This window comes from Hyaena hyaena, unplaced genomic scaffold (assembly GCF_003009895.1).
Source record: "Hyaena hyaena isolate Hyena2069 unplaced genomic scaffold, ASM300989v1 scaffold_709, whole genome shotgun sequence".
Taxonomy (NCBI): domain Eukaryota; kingdom Metazoa; phylum Chordata; class Mammalia; order Carnivora; family Hyaenidae; genus Hyaena; species Hyaena hyaena.
This window is the reverse complement of record NW_024081343.1, coordinates 893,027-899,036: the sequence shown is the minus strand read 5'-3', so window position 1 is coordinate 899,036 and position 6,010 is coordinate 893,027.

Genomic DNA, 6,010 nt, shown 5'->3' with positions numbered 1-6,010 from the left:
AGCCTGTGGCCTATGTGACTGCCTTCTTTCACTTAGCATAATACTTCAGTGCTCATCCATGTTATAGCTTGTATCGTGTATTTGTATTACCAAATAGTATGGACATACTACATTTTATTTATCTGTTCATCAGCTGATAGACATTTTGATTGTTTCCACTTTTGGGCTATTACGAATGCTGCTATGAACACAGGTATACAAGTTGTTGTGTGAATGTATGTTTCACTTTTTGTGGGTATATACTCAGGAGTGCAATTTCTGAGTCTTATGCTAACTATATTAAATCTTTTGAGAAACTACTAGACTATTTTCCAAAGGGGCTACACTATTTTAAAATTTTACCAGTAGTGTAAGAGGGTTCCAGTTTCTGCAATAGCATAGTTCTGCTGTGCCTGGTGACCATTTTTCTACCAGTGGAGGCTGGTGGGGGAAGAGGGACCCAGTCCTCTGGGTCTCTTCTGCTTGTCTGGAAGGAAAGCTTCTGTAAGATGGGAGTGGTGGAGCATGAGAAAGGCCAGCAACCTGCTCCCTCTGAGGTGAAGCCATAGCCCTAGGCTGGGAGCTGGGAGAACGGGAACTCCTATCTTCTTGGCTATTCACATTGGAAGTAGAGCTTCTAGAATATAGAGGGGTGAAGGAAAAGAGTGGCCCAAATGCCACACACTCTCCCTTTCCTTATCAAGATTGAGTAGACTTTCTTGAATAAATGTTTCCATGCTCTGTGTGTCTTTAGGACAATTTCTAGAGATTAGAATGAGTGTTTTATGTATTTGTGGTTTGAACTGTTAAATTGTTTTATTATGAAGAGCATCTGTGCAGGTGTTTACTCCTCTACTCTAAAAGTTCTTCCCACCTTCATTTTTAAATCACTATCACTTCTTTGGAGACTTTTGACTGGAAGTAGTATCTCTAAACTTGGTGCCAGGTACTTAATTAGCTACCAAATATGCTGCTTATACCTCACTGACTTCTCATCAGAAATAATAGAGGGTGGTAAACTGTCAATATAGCATTATATATCAAGTGGAAATATCCTTGAAAATGAAGGTAAATAAATCGATTTTAAAAAAGAAAAGTAATATATATATAATATAAATATATATATTAATATTAAATATATATAATATAAATATATATACTAATATTAAATATATATAATATAAATATATATTAATATTAAATATTTTATTTAATTATATATAAATTATAAATGTATATTTATAAATTAAAAATTTATATATAATAAATATATAAATTTATTATATATTATTAATTTATAATATTAATATAAAATATAAATAATATAAATTAATATATATTTTTTTGGCCAGGAAACCTGCACTTCGATGAATGATAAGTTTTTCAGGCTGAAGGCAAAACAAACAAACAAACAAACAAACAAAAATAACAGCAGATGGAAATTCAGATCTTTTATAACGAATGAAGACCATAGGACATAGAAACTACATAGCAAATGGTAAGAATATATCTTCATTTCTTTAAAATACGTGTGACTATGTTAAAACAAACTTACAGCATTATCTTGAGAGACTTAGAATGTATGCAGATGTGATACACAAGACAATAATAGGAAGCATGGAGCTGAGGTGAACATATCTAAAATATTGCAAGATTTTTACATTTTATGTGAGGTTCTACAATATTAGCTCTAAATGGACTGTGAGGAGTTAACAAGGCATAGTGCAAGTCCTAGCACAAACCCTGAAATATTCATGCAAAGAAATGTAACTAAAAATCCAATTGATAAATTACAAATCTAAAAGCATCCAAATAATCAAAAAATATATAAGAAAGAGGAAAGAGAAATAATAAAGGGAACAAACAAAACAAATAAAAGTTTTTAAACTAAATTAAATTATATTAATATTACATTAAACATTAATACAATAACCTCACAAAAGAGAATCACAGAATGGATAAAATACAATTTCCAAACATATGATGTTTATAAGATTGCACTTTCAGTATAAAGACATTTAGAATTTGAAAATAAATGGATGAAAAATGACAGTATAGAAATTGTATAAGCATAAGAAGATTAGAATGGCTATATTAATATTAATTAAAATAGACTTCAAGACCAAGTAAACTGTCTGATTAAAGCAGAAAAAGGATGTTTCATAACAATTAAATAGTCAATTTGTCAGAAACACAAGACAATATGTATCTGCCTAACAAGAGAAACTCAACCTGCATGAAAAAATGTTTGACAGAAATAAATGAATAATCATGCTAAGGAAATCTCTTCTGTCTGCAACTAAGAGAACTTCTAGATAGAAAGACCAGTAAAAAAATAAAGGATCTAAACAACTCCATCAAGCACTAGGAATCAATATTCAAAGAATGTCATACTCAACAATTGCATATCATACACTTTTTAAAAAAAATGTTTATTTTTGACCAAGTGCAAGCAGAGCTGGAGCAGAAACTGAGGGATAGAGGATCCAAAGCAGGCCCCAAAGTGGGGCTTGAACTCGGGGACTGCTACATCATGACCTGAGCTGAAGTCGGAAGCTGAACCGACTGAGGCACCCAAGGGCCTGGAACACTACATATATGTTTTCAGGTACATGTGATATTTCATATTCACATGATAGACACTATATGCTGAGCCACAAAACAAATCTAAATCAATTTAAAATAATTGACATCACAGTTTGTTTTTTAACCGTAATACCATTAAATTTAAATTTAATAACCTGTATTTATAAAACCCTAAATATTTATAAATTAAACTATGCACTTCTAAATAACCCATAGGTCCAAAAAATTCACACCAGAAATTTAAAAAGTGTTTTTGACTGAATGAGAATGAAAATACAACATCAAAGATTATAGAATGCAGCTAAAGAAAAAAATACCTACAGAAAATACATAGCTTTAAATGCTACATGAGAGAAGAAGAAAGATTTATATTCTAAGATTCCACTATAAAAGCTAGGGGGGAAAAAGAGCAAAGAAATCCAAAATGGTAAAAGAACATAAGAATAGAAACCAACAAAATAGAGAACAACAGTAATGGCCCTTATAATTTTATAACCATAAGCCAACAAAGACATTTTTTTAGAAAAGAAAATTACAGAACAAAATTTCTCATGCATATCAAAGCAAGGCATATCCTTAACAACATGTCTGCAATAAAGGCATTAAGATCACACCATAAAGGGAGATATGAATACCAAGAATACGTGTAGTTAAGGAATAGACAGGGATTTAACAATAACTCCATTGTCCTCCCATCTCCTGCATCTTAGGCTTGTGGAGAGTATCTTTGATAGAAAGTGTGATGGGGGTCTTATAAACTGCTAAGATAGTGGTTACAAAAATTAAAACATTAGGTATATTATTAATGGAAGGCTTTTAAAGCAGTAGACTGGAAACACCTTTCCAGAAAGTTTGAGATTCTAGAGAAAAGCCTGGGGAGAATCAGGGAAATTATGACAGGATTTATCATGATTAGATTTTTTAAAGTCTCTAAATTTTCTTCTTGTGGGTTTGGCCCAGTTACCTGAAGTCAGGTGTTTAAGAAGCTCATCCTGAAGCTTTCTTAGGGACAGGATCCATGTTTTAACATGAGCACACAGACTAACTTGAAGTATGCATTCAAATAGAGATGTGGGAAACAAGAGAACATTAACAGATAGTAATAATTTATTAGTTAAAATTTTTCCCACATTATGACTTACAGCGAAATGAATATATAAAAAAATGAAGGTAACATCAGGTGGATACCCCAAAGTATTCTGGTGAAATTTATCTGAAAAGCAGAAGAGTAAATGAATATGTGTAGGGAATTTGGAATTTAACATTAAAATCTCCATTTCTTTAAAATCTCTGGTTTTATTCGAAGAGACTTTACTTTCTAGCCAGTATTTTCTATTACTATATAAAGAGTTAAGTTTTTATTTTATTTACTAATTAAATTATTTAATTCTCCCCTCATCATATCTTCAAATCAAGTCCAGTTTCCGGATTATGTGCCATTTTTCATCTGGTGGCATTACTTGGACACCTTCTGGTATTCTCCTATATGCTTCTAGAAATGTTTCTGCATTGCCTGAGAAACATCTGAAACAATGTCCAAATCTTTTAGGAAAGCAGAAAAGAGGGAAGACATCATAAATTAGGGGTATACAGGGGCGCCTGGATGGTTTAGTCGGTTAAGCGTCCGACTTTCGCTTAGGTCGTGATCTCGCGGTTCGTGGGCTTGAGCCCCGCGTCGGGCTCTGTGTGCTGACAGCCAGCTCAGGGCCTGGAGCCTGTTTCAGAGTCTGTGATTCCCTCTCTCTCTGACCCTCCCCTGCTCATGCTGTCTCTCTCTCTCTCCTAGAAATAAATAAAACATTAAAAAATTAAAAAATTAGGGGCATACAATGCTATAATGAGCTTCAATGAGAATAAAGACCATGTGTTCTAATGTTTTTTCATTCTCAGTGTTAGACAGACATCAGTTCTCAGTATGTACATTTAACAGTTTTTTCTACTAACACTTGTCCCAGTAGCTCATTGGCATTTTGTGTGAAGTGTACTTTTCAGGTTAAACTTTACCTTCAACCGACCTTTTAATTTAGTGAGTCTAGAAAACATCCAGGAGGTACCTATTTGGAAATGAAGCCTCTATTTACATCATGCACATATGACATGCAATATATCTGCCCTTAAGGCAGAAAACACTGACGCAATGTTTTACCATACTTTTTATTTTGTATTATACTGAAATGTATCTTTCTTAGAGTAAATTATTGTGAAAATACACATATTTCCATAACTCCACTGTAGTTTATTCATGTTTACAATTATAATAAATCTTCCCAAACTCAGCTATAATACCCTGATTGAGGCAAAAAAGAATTGCAGAAGAATGGCATCAGCAGACTTGCCACAATTTTATTGCAACATGTATAAGCCAAGGATAATTATGCAGTAAAAATAAACTTAAAGAATTATGAGCCAGGTTTACAGATTAAGACATTAATGCCTTCAATATATGAGCAGTCTGGGGTAGTTTTAGTTATGTAAGGCAATTCTTCAGCTTCACAACAAGAATTGTAAGTTGTTGGTTATAATGAATTTACTAAATAAAGCCCAGACATTTAGCTCTCATTAAAGACTATCTAGATGAAAGGAATGTCCTACCAATTATTGACTACACAACAGCAGGGCCTTTTTGTTAACAGGCTGTATTTGCAATGATGGGAAGCCTTGGATTATCACTCCAGAAAGGCTTGTTTCCACCTCCCAATTTCAGTAGGTTCTCCTCCTTGCCCACACCCCTCCCCCCAGAACCCTGTGATTACCTTTATCACTGATTTTATCCTACTTGATTGTAATTTTCTTGTTAGAAGCCTGACTCCTCCACCAGTCTGAATACAAATCTGCAGTGTTCTTTTCTGTGTCACTACCACAGTGCCAGCAAATCCGAAAATGTGGGCAGTGAGGATGAAGCAAGTGTATGTCAATATACCAATATATATTTGTTCTACATTACCAAGAAAATTTTGGCATTTGTGGTGTTTCAGACAACTTCAGTCAGTTTACCTAGCCAGGGACTGTGTCTCCCATCTCCTTCTCCTGGTGCTGCTTTCTGTCCTCCAGACCCTATTCCCCAACCCACCCCTGGCTGCAGGAGTAAGCACCTGGTAGCCATAAATATGAGCCTCACAGCTCCACGAGCCCTAGCTGATTAAGTGTCTGCAACTGATGGTAGATGCAAAATGGGAATTTGAAATTGAGACTTAGAACTAACTAGAGAGTTTCTATGTGTACCTGGAATTTTAATGGTGTAAACTTAAATTTCAGGCCAGCAATATGCTGGAGAATACTGAGAATATGGAGAACAGGAAAAGTCAGTGCCCAGAGTGAGGGAAGTGAAAGAGCCACAATGAGGAAGACAGAAAGTCAGGGATTATCTGTCAGGTCTGTAAAAATTTATTTTAGTCCTTTTTTAAAGAGTTCTCCAGAGAAACAGAAACAGAATTAACAGGATACA